This window comes from Staurois parvus, unplaced genomic scaffold (assembly GCF_062004578.1).
Source record: "Staurois parvus isolate SC_StPar_1 unplaced genomic scaffold, SC_StPar_1.0 ptg000598l, whole genome shotgun sequence".
NCBI lineage: Eukaryota > Metazoa > Chordata > Amphibia > Anura > Ranidae > Staurois > Staurois parvus.
In genome coordinates, this window is record NW_028318394.1 from 678,697 (window position 1) to 699,801 (window position 21,105).

Consider the following 21,105-nt stretch of genomic DNA (forward strand, 5'->3'; position numbering starts at 1 on the left):
CTCATCCCAGGAAGATCACTCCAGCACACCGAGGGGCAGACTGACCATTTGGAAACTCGGACACTGCCCGAGGGCCTGGGGTCAGTAGGGGGCCCCATGAGATGCCCCTGGTACCTTTTTCATAGGCTTTTTTGAGTTTGGGCAAGGACACAGGGACCTCATGATCCCCTATTGCCAGGGGGCCCCATGAGTTGTCAGTCCGCCCCTGAGCACACCCCTTCCCATGCACTGAGTTAACTCTTTCTATGCCAACTTCTGGAAATGTTTCTGCACTGGCAACTTTAGAGCAGATATTCGCCAAGGCATAACACTCTTCCATTCTGAGTGCCATGCTGCAATCCATAATGTAACACTTGGTAGTCTCTAGTGCATGTTACGCTCTGAAGAAGTTCCAGTGTGGGTGGGACAAAATGCATCAGCATGGGGCCAGGATCCCCCCCTATCCCATGCCCACCTTGGCAAGTTTACAGTATGGAGCAGCACAACAATGTTTTTACTAACTTCTGGTCATCGGCTCACTGAGCATTCAGCTCATGGATGAGTTGAGTTCCAACCAAGCTATCTTCATCATATGAGAGAGACCCAGCCATGGATGATTTGGATGCAGGATCATAGTCAGGAAACAGTGAGTACTGGCAACCCCACTGTATACCCCAGGTCATATCAGCTGTGTTAGGTTAGTACAGGCTGGATCGGGGACACCGGTGAGAGATTGCTGTATCGGTACGTACCTCCGACATAGCATATGTTATCACCTTCCTGCGTCCCATGCTGGATTTGCAGTCTTTGCATAGGAACAGCTGGTATACTCTGCATTCTTCATTATGTGTATACACACTCAGGACTCTTCTAATCTTATTGCATCCTAATTTATGCTATAAGACTTTTTCAGCATTCTATTCTAGTCATGTTGTTTATTACATAGGCTGCATATATATCAGCACAGAGCCATCGTTTATTGCACCTCATCCATCCATCCATGATCTCATTATGATCCTTTACCACAGTTAATCAGAGTGAACCACACAGGACTGACCTCATCTTGTATTGATACCACTTTATTGCAATTCAGTATACAATTAATGATTCAGCTGTCTGTCAAGCATTTTGCAAACATATCAGCAGAGATCTTTCTTTAACTACAGTGGATCTACTCATCCATGCTCCAACCCATTATGGTCATCATACAGATTGCTGCACATAGGATTTTGACTTGACCACATTATTTACATTTTCAGTACTGGACTTTGCATTTTCTGTCTAGGTGTTTATATGGGACTTGTGCTGTTTTTAGGGTTGTCACCTCATCTCTTTAAAACCGAACACATATTAATTACACAGGTTCTGTGGCTGATTACGGTAGTAATTAAACTCACTTAGTATCTTATCTGCAATTGTTTAGCCTCAGAACTCAGAAATTTGTAGGCAGGATGGACTGGATGGTGTACTTAGAGTAGGGAGACACACAGTACATTTACCTAGGGTAAGTCCCTGGCATATTGTGCACAGTGGACACTAGGACTTGCCCTGGTCAGCTTCTTGTCATGGAGGATAGCATCTGGCAGGGCTTAGAGGGATTGCACTATCTTTCCTATTCTTTGGGGGGAGGATTTATTTTTCCCAGGTGGTAAAGGGGGCTCCCTGATTCCTGGGGTGGTGGGGAGGTTTGGGGATTGTGTTGAAGGGAGAGAAGAGGAATGGGGGGGTCGCCCTTGCATAGAGGGAGGGGGGACAGACTGGCTTTGGTAGGGTGGTTGAGTATTTAGAGGGTTTTTAGGGAATTTATGGTCATGAGGTGTCAGGTGGTTCCATGTGCCTGTGATGTATGTTACACTATTTTGTTTGTCAATAAACAATTTTTGTAAAGGGAGCCTATTGGGTGTTCATGCCTTTTCTTTTTTTGTTGTGTATGCAGTATTTTGGTTACACCCTTCCAAATAATTAGGTTGACACCTGTCCATATATACACTGGGTTCCCCAGCTCATGTGGGATTTTTTTCAACTGTAGAGATGACATTCCCCAAGGTATAACAGTCTTCCACTCCGAGTGCCATCCTGCAATCCATAATGTAGCACTTGGTAGTCTCTAGTGCACTTTTCCTTGCTGTTGCCGGTAGCAAGTAGTGCTTACCCTCATAGGAGACTTTGTTGTAATGTCCAGGTTTTCCCTAATTTCACCCCACAGCCAGTCACAATGTAGTTTCTTAACCATGTGCACACACACTTTCACTTGTTGTCTTCAATAATCAGTCTAGTGGCTGTTGTTTTTGTTTATTATTAGAGAACCTGCGTAGGGATGGGGAAGTTAGCAGGGTACTCCAGGAATACAACCAATTACAGTTGAGGACAGAACTTCCTTAAGTAGCAGCCTTGAGCAAAGTCCCAATACAGTAAGGGGTTAAGTGGACAGTGCTCTTCAGGACGGCAGCTGGCATCCCCTTGATTCAGACCCACGCTGACTATAAAGCACCAGAAGGCTAGCAAAGCACACCCAAGTTTGAGTTCCCAAGGTCCCACAGTGTCTGTACTCACAAGGCCCAAGGACAGAACTGTAGACTCCTTCAAAACTTCCAAGTGATGCCCTCCAGTGATACCAGACAGACCTTTGGCAGACAGCTTCCCTCGGCCAGCTTTCTGAAGAACCAGGGTCAGTCTCTATCTTACTTCAAGCCCTCAGGTCGCCCACCTGAGACAGCATGGCAGCAGGTGCCTTCCCCCAGACTGGTGCAAATCTCTCCAAGAAAGATCTAGAGCTCAGTGTGGCAAAAGAATAAATACCTTCCCCCAGCACTCCTTGTGATTGGCTGGGGTGGTATTAATATTCATACTGTGGTTGCATGAGTTCCACCTATACATCCAGAACCTTCCTGGGTTACTTTGGATACAGAGGGAGCCAGGGGCAGAACTAGCAGCACTTAAACACACAGCATACACTACTAACAATTGCAGCTCCTTTAAGCAGACGGTCTAATTAGATTCTTCTGTTAAGCAGGGGAACCAATACTGCATAGTCTACTTACCATAGCACCTATCTAGGAGGGTGCTACATAAAGAAAACAGTCAGACCATATACAGTACATAGAACACATATTAAGTTTACTTCTGAAGCTACAGACTCTTCTGTCTTGCAAGTGTATTTTTTTTCTGAAATCTATCATTTACTGTGCTGTGTAATTCATATTCTTCAATCTTTATCTATGATACTTAAGTAAGGTTAAATATTTAGTTTTTATACTGAACACATAAATATTACAATTGCAATACAAGTTTTAAAAAAGTAATAAAATGTGTGTCCACACAAGTCTATTGCACCCACTGTAATTGACATGACAGTGGACAGCATAAGCTGAAAGCTCAAAAATTATCTGAGCATCTCTGTGTCATGTTATTGCTGTAATGGCCAATCACAGTGATCACTACTGTAAACAAAGCCATACTGTTTACATTTGTTAGCCCCTCCCCCTTTCATTCACACTGGAGGAAGGGGAGAAGGAGTATTTCATAAATAAAATAACATTCATTAAAGGAAAGTTCACCTTTTTATTAAATTTCATAAATGGAACTAATGTTATGAGTAAAAAAGTATGAATTGCTGAAATTAAACCATTTTAATTTGGAAAGCATTGTAATCATGGTTAGTGTACCATGAGTGCAATGCTGAGGCTTTTGCAGACTCTGCTCCAAGCTGATGTCCATATGTGAAATATGGATTTTCAGTTAGCAGAGTTCAGGAAGGACAGCTGGACTACAAATGAGATGACCTCATCACGTTACTATGTCCAGCCATCCTTATGAACTAGAAATCTGCTGCTGAAAGTGTTCAACAAGAACGCACACTGCTCCACAAGAACCTGCTCGGGAACTCTCACAGCCCCTTATGCTCTCTCCACTCTACACACATATTAGCTAAGCAGCTTCAGGAGAATTAAGTTAGCAGCTGACCACCTTTCTGAATCAACTTTCTGAAAAGTCCCCTCACTTACCCCCCCCCCCCAAGTCAGTTGAAGGGAGCAGGGATGTCTGCAACTGGTTACTCCGTGCAAATAAATAACAGAGGTATTACAATGTACCAAATGATGGTCTACAATAAGGAGATAGTCACACAGCTGGAAAAGACATTGCTGGATGTATTAAATATATGGAATGCAAGCTGTCAGAGTGAGTAACATTTGTAACAGTTCTCAGTGATTTGTTTACATTAACATCTGGGACAATCAAAGGGCTAACTGTGTGCTGTGTGCTCTTTTACTGTGTGTGCTGTGTGTGTTTTACTAGGGAAACATGCTGCTATGCAGAGAAATACACAGCAGCATGTTACTGCTGGCAGGAGAGAGACCTGTGTTGTTTACACACAGGTCTCTCACCTGTCAGTGATACTCTGCGATCACCAGGTTCTGACAGGGAATCTCCATCTGGGACCCAGTGATTGATATCTGTAGCCGCCAATGGTGGTGCGTGCAGGCCCCATACCCAGAAATGCAAAATCATATATATATACATGATTTTGTGCAGCCCTGCCGCCCTGTAGCAGTAGTTCTGCTATGGGGTGGTCAGGAAGCGGTTAACCCCTTTTTATTAACACTGGTCACTGTATTAGTGTCAGAATGCCCACCACAGTCCCGCTATAAGTCACTGATTGCCAACATTACTAGTATAAAAGAAAAAGTGCCATTATATATATCTACACTTCCAGATGTTATCACTTTCACGTAAACCAATTAATAAAAAAAAGGCTCTATTTGTGGGAAAAAGGACATAAATTTAATTCATGTACAGCATTGCATGTCCGCGCAATTGTCAGTTAAAGTAACGTAACACCATATTGCAAAAAATGGCCTGGTCAGGAAGGGAGGTAAATCCTCTGGCAGGCAAGTGGTTTAAGTTATCAGTTGCTGACATTCCTGCTCCCTCTGTTTCTTTCATGTGGTTTGATAAGCGCCAAGCTTCCTTGATCCCTGTCTGAAGGTGCTGGGGGTTGAATATTAACCTATACGCTGCCAGACATCTCTCAGCTTATTTTAAAAGAAAAATGTATATTTTTTTGGGGGGGGAAATTAAAAAAAAACAAAAAAACATAAATACATACTGTACATTACAAAACAAATATACATATATATATATATATATATATATATATGGGTGTGCACACTTATGCAACCATATTATTATTATTTTTTTTATGTTTATTTCCCCCCCTAAAAGATTTTAGTTTGTTGTTCAACTGAGTTGTACAGTTTATAGGTTACATTAAAGGTGGAAAAAGTTCTGAAATTATTTATCTTTGTCTAATTTTTTTACATCACAGAAACCTGACATTTTAACAGGGGTGTGCAGACTTATATATATATATATATATATATATATATATATATGAGTTTCACATGTGTATGCTTGTATTATAATTTGACTCGGTTTGGAAGAAAATATATATCTTCCACAACCTGCCTTTACACTGACTTTGCCTGACTTTGCCTGAGACACAGACCGGAGAAAAACTTCTCAAACTTCAAAAAACTTCAACTTTGCTGCTGTCACTTTCACAGTCTGTGATCGCTCGAAGGAAAGGAGAAGGGAACGTGCTCGTGCTCTGAAGACTCATGTGCCGAGGTGGCAGATGGGAAAGGTAGTCTTAGCATAGGGCTGACAGCAGAGACAGATGAGGAAGCAAAATTCAACAGAAGATACACACAAGGATCATGACAAGAATGCAAATGTAAGTCAATTCCTGAGGTCATATATGCCTCGATGCTGCATGTTACTGTATATCCTAAATATGGGTGCAACATCGGAAGAAAGGTGAACTTATCCTTTAAATCCTTCACTCTGTGGTAGAGGAACAAGCAATTAAAAGTTGTAGTAGGATAAGGGTGTTTAACTACTTCAATACTGGACTCTTTCACCCCTTACTGCCCAGGCCAGTTTTCAGCTTTCTGTGCTGTCACACTTTGAATAAAATTTCATGCAACACTGTACCCAAATTAATTTTTATTTTAATTTTTTACATATATAGAGTTTTCTTTTGATGGTATTTAATCACTACTGTTTTTTTATTTTTTACTAAACAAACAAAAAAAGACCAACATGTTTGGAAAAAAAGGGTTTTTATTTATTTATTTGCAACATTTTATAGCAGAAACAATCTTTCTTCATATGTTTAGGCCAAAATGTATACTGCCACACTTCTTTGGTAAAAATAACCCAAATACGTGGATATATTATTTAATCTGTAGGAAAGTTACAGAGACTACAAACTATAGAATATTCTATATATCTGAAAATCCATCAATCCTGATCTCATTTCTTGAAAACAGAAAATGCCAGGACAGTATAAGTATCCCCCGAATTACCCCTTTTTGGAAAGTAGACAGTCCAAGGTATTTAGTAAGAGGCATGGTAAGTTTTTTAAGGATGTAATTTTTTTGTCACTTTTTTGGAAAATGAAGAATTTTGAAAAATATTTTGTTCACATTCTGTCACTAGTGCAGTACAAGGTCATCATATAACTGGTGTGGTGGTGATTAGGGACACTGACTGTTGACAGTATGTAGAAAAAAAAATACTTGTTTCAGTTTTTAAATATTTTTTTCCTTTTTGTTACAATTTTTTTTAAAATACTGTGACCAGAACAATACCATATTACCATAGTTACACTGTACTACTCTGGGGAGGTGATCAAGATTTATTTTTTACATGCTATGATCGCTTACAACAGTGATAATCTCTGTTATAAACAACCATTTTTTTCTGAATGAAATCCATTCAGTCAGCGTGTACTATTGTGATTAGCTGTGATTGGCCAATCACATGGTACAGATGGTCTGTGATTTGCCTTGTCTGTACCATGTGATCACTGTGAGCGATCACAGAGAACAACACAATAGTACACAATGAGTAGTATGAATGGAAGGCATCCATTGTGTACAGTTGTCATGTGATCTGCTGTTATTGGTCACAATGATCACATGGTACTGACAGAGGCCTGGTACACTGATATGTCATCCATTGTGTCCGCCATGAAGGCATGAGATGCAATCCTGGGAGGATTTCATATGACATCCACCCAGGATGGGAGGGCTCCTGCCCAGCCATCATTTTACATTAGTGGTAAAAAAAGACCTGACCAGAAATATTGTAGGATTGTTTTGGGGAATTGAAAGAGCTATTGACCACCAATGTTGGGGGATGGTTGGGGTATTAAAATGCCACTGACCACCAATGATTGTGAATTAGTTTTGGGGGGTCTAAAATGTCACTGGCTACCAATGTTGTGGGATAGTTTTTTTTGGGGGGGTTAAAATTCTACCAATAAATATGGTATTATTTTGATGGAATTTAAAGTGTTTTGGGTTTATCCAAAACATCTAAAGATTGCACATAATGAAATTTCATTGCAATGTAATTTCATTCTCTAGGAACTAGTAATAACAGAAGACTTGAATTTTAAAGCGCACATTTTAAAAGATAACTGTATCTTAAAGCGTAGTTCCACCCAAAAGTGGAAGTTCCACTTATCTGCCTCCCCCTTCCACTGCCACATTTGACATCTTTTTTTGGGGGGAGCGAGTATCTATTTTTGACAGGTATCGCTCCCACTTCCAGCTCTGTTCGCCATGGTGAATTGAGCTGGAAGTTTGGCCCCCACACAGCCCTCTGCGACACTTCACAAGTCCCAGAGGACTGTGGCCCATTTACAAAGTGCAGTTAGATAATTCCAGGGGCATTCATACTGTCCTGGCATTTGTATATGATAAGTTTTATACTAGAAAGTAAGTGAAGCAGGTTTTTTCCTTTACAGTATATCGTAAAAATGCATGACAATTCAAGCAACTTTCACACACTGAAAACTGAAAATGGCTTTGACAGGAAGGGGGTAATACATACTGATCCCAAATTGGTTAGTGTTTTTTTTCAAGCAGCAGAGTCTGTTCATATAACAAAGTATACAATATATTCATGTAATTAGGTATAAAAGAAAAAAAAGCTGTGTTCACGTTAAAAGTGGTTGTAAAGGCTGAAGGTTTTTTCCTTAAAACAGAATTCCAAGCAAATTTTTTTTTTTGCCCATGCAATGGGGCTGTACCCACACTCCAAGGGTTTATTACTCCTTTTGCTCTAGGACAGGGGTCTCCAAACTTTCTAAAGAAAGGGCCAGTTTACTGTCCTTCAGACTTTAGGGGGGCGAGACTGTGGCCAGTGGGCGTAAACAAATCCCCATATTTGACATTGGCGGAGAAATAGTTAGTGTCAGTGGAAGGATTTATGTCCCATCTCTGGTGTCAGTGGGAGGAATAGTACCCCATTGTTGGTGTCAGTGAAGGGAATAGTACCCCATTTTTGGTGTTAGTGGAAGGAATAATGTTTCAGGGGCCAGATAAAGTCAAGCAAAAGACCACATCTGGCCCCAGAGCCACAGCTTGGAGACCACTGCTCTAGGACAGCAGAGATATACTTGAACAGCCAATGCTTCCCACACAAAACCAGTGCCTTTGGCTTCTGCCCCCTTGCAGTACAGCAGTCTTGTAAATGGGCTGTTCTTGATGTCAGCATGCTCCATAGACAGAAACCATCCATTCTGGACCATGGGGCTGAGCGTGGTTTTCCGGATGATCGGCAGATCAGGTGAGTATGAGCTTTGTCCTCACCAATAGAAAAAAGGAGCAGCTGATCCATGCAGTGGGGGCACAGCCCCACTGCATGGTGGAAAAGAAATTGACTTAAGTTCTGCTTTAATGCATTATCTGCATTAAGGTAAAAATCCTTCTCTGTGCAATTTCCCCGCCCCCCAGCCCCCCTTATACTTACAGGAGCCCGATCTCTATCTAGATGTGCATGAGCAGAGTCTCTCTCCTCTCTCTCACTGCTAATTTGGCTCAGACACAGCTGCAAGAGCCATTGGCTCCCACTGCTGTAAATCACAGCCACTGAGGAAGGAGCGGGGGACACAGAAATTGCTCAGTAGTGAGAATACACTATTTCTCAAATAGCAAGCGGCTTGCCATGGGGACACTCGGTATGTGAGTGGAGCCAGAAGCACTGGCGGGAGACCCGAGAAGAGGAAGTTCAATCCTGCCTTGTGCAAAACCATTGAAATAGGACATGTCTGGTTTTTAAGAGTGCCTTTATAATTACTTTATATGCTCAATCATGTTGAAGGAAAAAAGAACAATGGGATTTTTGATTATACGTGATGGCTAATTAAAGTGAAAACTATTTCACCTAATTTACTAAGCTAAAATAACCATTATTTTTTCATTTGAAAACACAATTTGCAAATGAACAGTCTCTATTTTATAAGTAATAGATACAGCACACTGACTTAATGGTTTGCACTTCTACCATAGAGCACTGGGGTCCCCAAATTGAATCCCATCCAGAACACTATCTGCATGGAATTTTCACGTTCTCCCTGTGATTGCATAGGTTTCCTTCAGATTTTTCATTTTTATTCCACAAACCAAAGACACGCTGGTAGGATAATTGGTTCCTGCCTGAAACAAATTGCCATAGTAAGTGTATGTATGGCAATATGTGTGTACAGGGACCTTAGATTGTATGCACCTTGAGAACAGGGACTGATGAGAATGTACAGTATGGAAAGCGATGCATAAATTGTTACTGCTATAAAAATACATGTAATAAATGAATAATAAATCAATACTACTATCTCTAAAGTGAAAAAAGAGTCTAGAGGTAATTGCCGTTTTCGGTTAGTTGATAAAATAGCATTGTTCTTGTTTCCCTATATATTAAAGCATTCAGGCTGTCCTTTAGCATTATGTGCTACAGACCGGTACAGTGAAATGACTTTTCTGCAATATGGCTTAGAGATGTTTTCCTTTTGGTTAAGATATGTTTTAGAAACTTGAAAGTGTATCTGTAGATTGTCAAAAATTAGTAAGCCTACCATCAATTTAATATGTACTTTCTATTTTTTGTTAATAACACATACCAAAGATTTGCAGTTAGAAGAATAAACAAAGATGGAAACAAACATTGGTCAGAAGAACAATATTGCTATAGATGATATAATTGGGGGAAAAAAACAGAGCTGTGAAGGCTCTTAAAGCACTTCACTACAAAAAGGATTGCAAATATGTGTTTCCTGAAATGTGAGTGCTGCAATCAAACATTACTCGAAGAAAGCATACTATAAAGAACGCTTTTTTCTGAGACCGATAGAACAGCAAAATTGTTTCTGAACTGGACCCTTTGAAATCATTGTTGATGTACAAGTTACAAAAGATGGATTTTTTATTTCTTCTCTATGTAGCATTAACTCCATGCTTTTCAAGCTATTGACTGATGAAACTAATTGCAGTTTAAAATTTCTGCCTTGTTGATAAACATTGAGTTATTTACAGTTTATTTCCAGGTTTTTCTTTCTTGGATGGAAATCTTTATTAGACTATTGAAATATTTCTGATAGATTTTTAGTATACTGTAGCAGTAATTTATATGAAGAGTACCCTATTCTTCCATTAACCAACCTAATTAAATCAGTGCAGTATATCCCACGTGACAAAAAAATATATAAACAAAAAATATTATGAGAACAATATAAAATGTTGTGAACAAACCCACCCCCTTGTTGCTTGCTGAACACAAGTCAAGTGAATCTCACTGATGTAAGTGGGACAGGAGAATGTGGATCCAGGTTGAGGGAGAGTTGCTCCTGTCTCCCTTGCACTAGATGGCCGCCGCAAGACTTCCAGTGGTGCGCGCGCATATGGGGGTCAGAGTCGCTCCTAGTTGGTGCACTTCAGTCCAAAATGATGACGCACTTCCAGTGTCTCCATTTACATTGGATTGAGGAGATTTGATTAAGATAGTCAGGCTAGAAAAGGGGCGCAGGTGGATCGACTCCTTGCCTACTGAGGAAGCCCTGAGAGGGGGCGAAACGCATCTAAGAGAGAGGAGCCGAGTCTGGAAAGTCAGGCCACCACCATCTTGCTAGTGGAGCCGTGAGCTGGACGTGGAATTATTTTATGCAAATTTTATCTTTTACATCTGCAAGTGTTATATGGAGAACACAATGTGTTGGCCTTTTTGTTTCATGAGACCATCCCTGCTGGATGTCTGACCAAATGGAAGGCAAGAGGAGTGAAGAGGAAGATTTGAATCTGTACTGGAAAATGCTATGTATATCCAGAAGAGCGTTAGTGACTTAATTTGGAGATGAGCAGGTCTTTCACCTGGTGTGGTGGTGGTATACCGAATTGTGAAAAGAAGAGGATATTCACAGAGTCACGTATTTACACCAGTTGGTGTATTGTTTGGACTTTATGTTGATGGGACATTTATAATCAGGATTGTTCATCACTATTCACTATTAGTAGTGGTATAAGTAATGTTTAGGATAGGGGTACTAAGGGAGTTGCACTGCACTTTTTTATGAGGACTATTCTCTTAAGTGTTCCTTTTTATAATTTTTATTTACAATTAACATATTCTTCTTGAATCTATTTGTGGTTCTGAAATCATTCCTTAAAAGTAGTGACAGCCTTTTTCTTATAGACTACACAAGCAAATTAGTATATAGATAATTAAACCCAAAGGTGGAGGTGAGTCTATGTTTGATGTAATTACAATTCCAAGATTGGCGGTCCATGAAGTAGGGACCTACTGTCATAAGTCCACAAGTGGCACAATCAGGATGACAATAGCATCCAGGCCTGCTGTTGTTAAGCCAAGTTGACCAAGGGCTGGCTACTCTTTAGATTGCCCTGCTGATTTTTGTTGGAATAAAGTTGTATCTGGACCTCTTAGCAGTGGTGTGAAGCTTCAATTTGTATTTTTGTGACAGTACTCTACAAACCAAGGAGACCGTGCTGCGATTTTACTCATGATTTTACCTGCAATTTTTCTGTGTTTTTACCCGTGATTTTTACCTGTAATTTTACAGCGATTTTACCCAGAATATTGCTGCAATTTTACCTGGAATGTTACCACTGATTTTGCCACAATTTTACCATGTTGAGGATGCATTTTTCATAGGTCACGTGACTAAAAAAAGCATCAAAACCACAGCACGTGTGTGTTTTTGATACGGTTTTGCTGCATTTTCAGTGTATTTCAGGCCTGGTTGACAGCAATGCAGTTTATGTTTTGTCTGATTTGCAGTGCATTATGCTGTTTGCATGGTAATTTTTTTATACATTTTGCGGTTTTTGACATTTTTTTTTCCGTCTACTTGTTGCTGGGCAGATTAAAAATGCATCAAAAATGTAACACAAGTGTGTTTTTTAAGCATTCTTGCTGCGTTTTCAATCAATTTCAGACCTGGTTCACACCAATGCAGTTTGTGTTTTGTCTGTTTTGCCGTGCTTTTTGCAGTGCATTTTGCATTTTTGCATACCCGTTTTTGATATGTTTTGAGTTTTTTTAATTTTCTTTTTTTTTGGCCAGTTTGTAGTTGGGCAGGTTAAAAATGCAAAGCACATCAAAAACATAACATATGTGCGTTTTTCAATGCATTTCAGGCCTGGTTCAGAAAGATGCAAAAAACAATGCAGATTGCGTTTTATCCATTTTGCAGTGCTTTTTGTAGTGCATTTTGCATTTTTACATATGCATTTTTGGCACGTTTTCTAATGCATTTTGAGTTTTTAATGTTTAATTTTTTGCCAATTTATTGCTGGGCAGATTAAAAACACAGATTAAGGCTCCATTCACACTAGGGCATTTCAAATTGTGGGCAGAATCACCTCAATTCTGCCTGAAATTTGAAAAGGCACTGTGAAAATGTGAAAACCCGCAATCATGTGTCCAGGTGCCATTCATTTCAATGGCACATGAAAATGCAGGGCATTTTTGCCTCAATTGTGGCATGTTTTTCCACGCAACAAATGCATGCAATCATGCAAACAAAAATCACCAGACGTGCGATGCCCAAAAATTGGTGAAACCTTTGTTTGGGCGTCGTGCATCCTGCATTTTCAGGTACCATTGAAATGAATAGCACCTGAACACACAACCACGTATTTTCACAGTGCGTTTTCAAATTACAGGCAGAATTGCATCAATTCCGTCTGCGATTTGAAACACCCTAGTGTGAGTGGAGTTTTATGTCCCAGTGCTTTGTTTCTGTTCTGTTGTGGCCGGAGATGTGATCACATGGAAGCATACAAGCAGCGGCGGCTGTTAGAAGAATAGGAAGAATTTTAATATTTAATTCCAGCAGACAACAGTGGATAAACAATCTAATTATGGACATGTGACCATATTTATTTTAGGACTAAAAACAGGATGTCATGACAATTAGTTCCTATTCTGTTGCGACTGGAGGGTGAGTGATCACATGCGAGGATAGCAGTGTCAGCTGGGGAATATGGGCATGTTTTCTGTTGAAGTGGGCGAGTACACATTCAACATGTACAGGCCTAGTGCATTCACTACAATTCCCAAAGGTTGATGGGAAGTGTAGTTTCCTGAGAAGAGAAGATATGATGTAATCCCTGTTACACTTGTTATTTATTTATTTTTTTTTAAACGTTCATTTTTATTGGTATAATGTAAAGGTTACATACAGTTAGTCATTAATGTAAATATACATGAAAATCATACATATAGATTTTATAACATTAAAATGTTAGTACAATGTATTGCTCATGTCATAGAAAAAGAAGAGAAAGGAAAGGGAAAAGAAAGAAAAGGGAACCTGGAAAAGCTGTCCATCAAGTACAACACGTAAAACCATAATTAGGGATTATACTATGTAAGCCATGGTTTCCAGGCTTTCTCAAATGCGAACAATGTGTCAGATTGGAAGATGCTGTTATTTTTTGAATTACAGAGATGACTTCCTGAAAATTCAATTAGGGTTTTTTTTTTCTTTTTTTTTTCTAAAATCATATTTCACTAAAATAAGGTTTTACATGGTATCTGGGGATAAGCAGATGAAATGTATGCTTTGCCAAGATGGTACTTTCATAGGTGTCCGTTGATGAACCAGCGGTAATAGATCTCTACTCAGTTCTCCGGCATTCTCGGAGAACACAGTTCTCCTGTGAATGCAGTTTATGAAGCAGTTCTCCGGACGAAGGGAGAACGGTCTCCAAACGCTGGAGAACGGTCTACAAACTCTGGAAAACGGCTGATTTTACTATAATCTCTCGAGATTACAGTAAAAGATCAGTTTACTAAGCAGAGGTAAATTATCTCTGCTTAGTTTGCGGTCCCTCCGATTCTCCAGCTCTGGGCTGGAGAATCTGGAGGGAGAACACAGATCTCCAGTGAAGGGCTGACATGATCTCCTGAGTGTCATAAACTGTGAATGACCAGAGAATAGCTGAGATCCGTTGAATCGCAGCTATTCTCTGTGTCATAAAAGGACACCTTAATTTCCCAACATATTTAGCTGCTAGTCAGGTCTAAACTGTTTTGATGATTTAAATAGCAGCTTCTTAAATTTGAAAATATATGTAAAGCTACACTGCCGCACCAAGGTACCTCTGCAAAGGACCTCTTCCTAGAGGGTGGCCCCATCCTCCTCAAATGTACAGAAACACATGGAAGTCTAGATATTCTCAGTGGCAGGTGAAAATTTCCAGTGTGCATCTGCTGAAAGTCTGAGAAAGAAAGGTAAAAATGGCAACTGCTCACATCCATTTATAGCTAAAAAATAGTTGCACATGGGAGCAAGAGAGGAAAATATCACCAGCACATACTAACAAATTTATATGAAGCCACCTTGGCAAGTCTAAGCATATATATATATATATATATATATATATATATATATATATATATATATAATCTATAGATATACTGTACTGTATATAGTAGGGAGTCGGCTTCAAAGAAACTACTCAGTAGCAGATTGTTTCACAGTGTAGATATGGAGAATGCATTACATCCATACAGCAGTGTCATTTTAGGGTTGTTTAGCAATGTTTATTCTGAAGAGCCAGAAACTATGAAATAAATAGGATTCTAAAGCCTTCAGTGCCCAATTAATCTCCAGTCATTCCAACACAATGCTATAATTTAGTCACCATCCACCAGGTGCTCCTTCTCATTACCCATGACACATCTTAGATATTAAGGATTTCCTTTCATCCATCAGGACCTCTTAAGGGATCCCTTTGCAGTTGAACATGTAGAGCATAGAAATTGCCTGAGGCATGTTGAGACATTTGGAAAATATTTTTTTTAGAAATGAACCCCTAGGTATTATTTTAATGAAAACTGCAGAATTAAAAATATTGAAAATGACTTTTGAAATTAAATTAACATGTTAAAGCTTATTTGAGATTTTAGTGATTAAGCTCATATCTTTAACAAACAAACATTGTAAACCATGGGTTAGTGAAGCAATAAGTCTGTAAAACAACAACAACAACTGCCTTTCAACCTAAGGGCTTAGAACATACCTATTTTCAATTTATTTTTAATATATATGATTGGATATATGGCTATGCTTTGCTTTGCTGAGCCAATTCAAAATGGCATTCTGTTTCACTTCGGTGGTTTCCTGGAGATGGGGATTGATTTGTGAACTTCTTGCATGATACATTTGAAATATTTATCTGGAGTTCAGTTGTCAGGTGTTGGTTAGTTCAGCTTTACAAAGGAGTAGAGAGAAGCAAAACTGCCAAAAAGATATGATCTTTAAGATATGGCTTCTTTTGATTTCTTAAAGGACAGAACTGCATTTTCACTACAGTCAAAGGCAGTAGAATTTAAGCAAAGAAAATTATTTTTATAATAGTAGTATTCCTGTATTTAAGCATTGAAAATACACATGCATAGATATATTTTAAGAATTCAAGCTTGCCATTTAAAAAAAAAAGTAAATATACTTGATGTGGTGTGGGGTGTCATTCAAATATATGGCCATGTATTAAATAAATGTAAAATTAAATGTATAAATAGAGCTAAATTTAAACAAAATTAACATATACAGTTACTGAAAAAAAAAATAAAATAGAAACACGTGTTTTGCCAAAAAAAAGGGTAAACTGGCAACATTGTCATGGTACAAATTATCCGTGGATTTTTGTTGTTTTACTGATGGCTTTTCTTGCCTGATCAGCTGCAATTTTGTTTGTCCTTTTTAAAGACATACAAAAAATAGTGCTTCCTGCCCCTGTAAAATGCCAGATCAGCATACATAGCAAATGTATGGGATAGCCAATCTGTGGAGGATATAATGTGTTCAGATACCTGGTTTTGGGCACATAAAAGGTTTTCTCATCAGTATTACACTGGTTCTTCAAGAAGATCATTTAAAAAATGCAATTAAATACTTGCCACTTAGTGATCAAATATTGTTAACTAAAATCCAAACCCCACTAAACTATGTGGGGTGGGGAGATGCCAATCTTTAAAATCAATTCTGCACTTCCGGTTCCGGCACCCCATGTGACAGGGACGGCATCACGCGGCTCCGGACTACAGGGCATAAAAATACAGCCTCCTGCACCGGAGGACATAACTAAGTGACACGGGAGTGCCCCCCTGACCATACCTTACCCGATCCCGTATGGATCAGTACATACGGCCAGCGGCAGCCAGCCCCGATCCCGCTCCACGAGTCCTGAGGGACAGGTCTCCCCCTACTGCAGCCAAGATGGCCACCGACCACGCTGCTGGCAGCAGCAAAAAATCAAATCACAGCAGCAGCAGCTTAACCCACAGGACGGGCAACATGGACACAGAGCCAGACCCAGGAACAGGTAGGAGAGAGGCACAGCCACCCCACACTCTTTCAGCAGGGCATGTTGATAATAGTAGTCCCACGGACCAGTATGAAAAGATTGCACAGGCTGTTGCTACTCTGTTGCTACCCATCATTACTCAGGCAGTAGACAGAGCAGTAACACAGGGCATAGAACAGCTCTGAAGTGACCTGGGAGAAAACGCCAAACGCATAACCGAAGTTGAACATCGCCTCTCTGACCTAGCGGATGAGTTTCAAGCTATGCAAGCGGGAGCTACACAATGCAAGCGTGAGCAACAGAATATATTGGATTGAATATATTGGATAAGCTAGATGATCTAGAAAACCGCTCACGTAGGAACAACTTGCACATTGTAGGCCTCCCTGAATCCTACAACTCATGTTTATTATCTGATATCTGCTCTAAACGCATTCCTGCGGCATTGGGCATCACGACACCTTGCCAGGTCGAAAGGGCTCATCGCTTAGGTGTGCCCTCAAATGACAGACACACACCGTGCTCAACAATCGTCATATATCTTAATTACGCGGACCGGGTAGCTATACTCAATTCGTTTCGCAACTCACAGTCCCTGCAGCTAGATGGTCATAAGCTGTTTGTATTCGCCGACTACTCGCAAGAAGTCTCCCGCAAAAGAAAAGCATTCCAACAAATTTGTGCTACTCTATTTCAAAAAGGAGTCAAATTCACTCTAGCATACCCTGCTACACTTCGCTTCAATACGCCTGCAGGGAACCTAAATCATTCACACACCCAGAGGAAGCCCTTCAGTACTTTCAAAACAATCTTTCCGAGGTCATGGGTCCTCCACAACCACAGTATTCACCAAGAGACCCTGGCCGCGAGAACAGCGTAGTCCACGAAAAGCACAACCAAAGTGCCAATGCACCAACCACACCTCGACAAAACAAAGATCATCCTGACGATCGTTGCCCACCCCATCCAAATACCCTCTTATTGGTATTTAAAACCTTGTGTTACGAGGGCGCATGCGCGGCCGGCTTTGATGGACGCTCTGATCTGAGAGCTCCGTCCACCCGCCAGCACAAACCCGGCACACACCGGCCCAGGGAGACAACAACCCCACAGTGTCATTCCTGAAGCATGCCCGCACCTCTCCAGGCATGCCCCGCCGACAGAAAACCCCGGAACAGCCGGGTAAACTTACTAATTTCTTCCCGGCCGTCATGCCGGGAATCCAAGATGGCGCCGGCGGCAGCGTCCAGGGAGGCAGCAGGAGGCCTGAGGGGGACTACAATGACCAGCAAACGGATGCCAGGCTGCGGCACTCGCTTTATCCAGGGGACCCTGGTGAGTTGTCACCCCCACTGTCCCCCACAACTAGTAGCCCAGCCAAGTCTCGGCCACGACTAGACCATGACTTTGAACCCTCACTTCAGGCCCTAAACCTTCCGCCTATGCCACCCCACACAGTATTGCCCGACATCGATTCGTTCCCAGTGTCAGATCTACCGCTGACGGAAATCTCTATGAAGGGTATGCTGACATCACTACGCCAAACATTATATAATGATTTCTCCACATCGCTGAGTCAAATTACTGCTGCGGTACAGCGACAGGAAAGCAGAATTCGCCATATTGAAAGTAACATGGGTGACGTAATAATAGCACACAATGATTTGATTGATGCTCACGCTGACCATTCATCTGACATCGAACAAATTAACCTAAAATTGGCTGACCTGGAAGATCGATCAAGACGCAACAACATTAAATTTAGAGGAATCCCCGAATCAGTCACTAATGAGACACTATTACCCTACTTACAGCAATATATCAAATTCCTTATCCCATCAGTTCCTGACCTGGAGCTAGCAATTGATCGTGCTCACCGATTGCCAAAACCGACATTTTTGTCAGCATCTATTCCAAGAGATGTATTAGCCCGTATACATTTCTACCATGTTAAAGAAAGAATCATGATGGCTGCCAGGAATCCGCCCCCGGTCCCGCCATCACATGCTAATCTCCGACTATACGCGGATTTATCTAAAGCCACACTCCTTAATAGGAAAAAAATGATTTCCATAACTAAAGCTCTGAGAAACCACGGTATATCATACCAATGGGGTTTCCCCACAAAGCTCACAATACGGCACCTTGGCAGAATTTTTACGGTAAAAACCCTGGAAGCAGGTCTGGACCTACTTAAAGCCTGGAATATCCTTCCTGCGGATCCACAGGGAACTGCATCTGCCTCCATTCAACATATGGAGGCATCATAACCAGGAAGTGGCACACTTTCTCCTTAAACAAACGTACTCTTCTCCCTAGAGGCCTTTTTTTCAACATACCATTTTCTGGCGATCGGCCAAAACTCGATGTTACCTGTTCAACATTTTTCTAATTGGCATGACCCCTTCGGTGGTCAAAGCCTGTTCTCACCCCCCAGTTCCCAAGTAGCAATGGATACTACTTGGTCTACTTGCATTTATTGCAAGTGTTTTTTTACTGTTCTTTGTATCCTTACCTTCCCCCAGTTGAGGCACCATCAGACACGCAGCTATAACCCCAGCTATGAATACCCCGCACATGTCTGGAAAGCTCATCCTATCTCTCCAATCGAGCCTAACTCAATCTACAATAGACTCACCGCACTCTCTCTCATAGAAATATCTGTTAACCTACGATCCCTTCAAATAACGCTCCGACTAATTGTGAACTCAGAGAAAATACGTACCAATGATTAATATCACATCTCTCAACGTACGAGGCCTAAACTCGCCTTTCAAGAGATCGATGCTAGCCAAAGAAGCCCGGAAATCCCAAGCCGACATACTCATACTCTTCATACAAGAATCCCACTTCGCTACGGGGAAAACTCCCAAATTATTTCTTCACCGCTTCACCCAAATATTTTTGGCAACCAACATCCTAAAGAAGAATGGAGTTCTTACTGCCATTAATGACTCTGTCTCATGCCGCATCATTTCGCAAACAGCCGATCCACAAGGGCGCTACCACATACTTGTATGCCAGCTTAATGACATAACCTACACCTTAGTGCACGTCTACGGCCCAAACTGCAAGCAGATGCGCTTCTATCATAAATAGAGATGAGCGAAGTATTCAAAAATTCGATTCGACTGATTCGGCGAATTCGTGGAAAAATTTCGATTCGAGTCGCATATATTCGCTGCGAATTTAACTTATAAAAGGGTGTTTCTAGGCTTCAGAGAGCCTTTATATTAGTGCAGAACACTGTACCTTTAATTTAAATGCCCTTGGAGTCTGCTGGGGAAGAGAAATAATACTGACAGTCAGTATGACATGCAGATGAGTGCCGTCGATCTTAGAATCACCGCACACTTCACTCATTTGGGCAGTCACGGGGCCAAAACCAGAGTGTGGAGCCACAGTGTGGCGGTGGAGGCAGCAGCAATGGGAGGCCATACAGCACCCTATGACAAAAATGGAAACCACCAGCAGTGTGAGGAGACCTGAAAGTGGCACATGGCATGAGACACTGTGGACCTGGCAGCAGCATGAGGAGGCGGTACAGGGGCCCATGGCAGATTAGGGGCCTGGCAGCAGCTATGGGAGGCCCGTAATCTGCCAGCACCCTATGTCAAAAAATTGAACACACCAGCAGTGTGTGAGGAGACCTGAAAGTGGCACATGGCAGAGTGTGGCGATGGAGACAGCAGCAATGGGAGGCCGTACAGGGACCCATGAGAGACTCTGGACTTCGCAGCAGCATGAGGAGGCGGTATAGGGGCCCATGGCAGATTAGGGGCCTGGCAGCAGCTATGGGAGGCCCGTAATCTGCCAGCACCCTATGTCAAAAAATTGAACACACCAGCAGTGTGTGAGGAGACCTGAAAGTGGCACATGGCAGAGTGTGGCGATGGAGACAGCAGCAATGGGAGGCCGTACAGGGACCCATGAGAGACTCTGGACTTCGCAGCAGCATGAGGAGGCGGTATAGGGGCCCATGGCAGATTAGGGGCCTGGCAGCAGCTATGGGAGGCCCGTAATCTGCCAGCACCCTATGTCAAAAAATTGAACACACCAGCAGTGTGTGAGGAGACCTGAAAGTGGCACATGGCAGAGTGTGGCGATGGAGACAGCAGCAATGGGAGGCCGTACAGGGACCCATGAGAGACTCTGGACTTGGCAGCAGCATGAGGAGGCGGTATAGGGGCCCATGGCAGATTAGGGGCCTGGCAGCAGCTATGGGAGGCCCGTAATCTGCCAGCACCCTATGACAAAAAATGGAACACACCAGCAGTGTGAGGAGACCTGAAAGTGGCACATTGCAGAGTGTGGCGATGGAGACAGCAGCAATGGGAGGCCGTACAGGGACCCATGAGACACTCTGGACCTGGCAGCAGCATGAGGAGGCGGTATAGGGGCCCATGGCAGATTTGGGGCCTGGCAGCAGCTATAGGAGGCCCGTAAT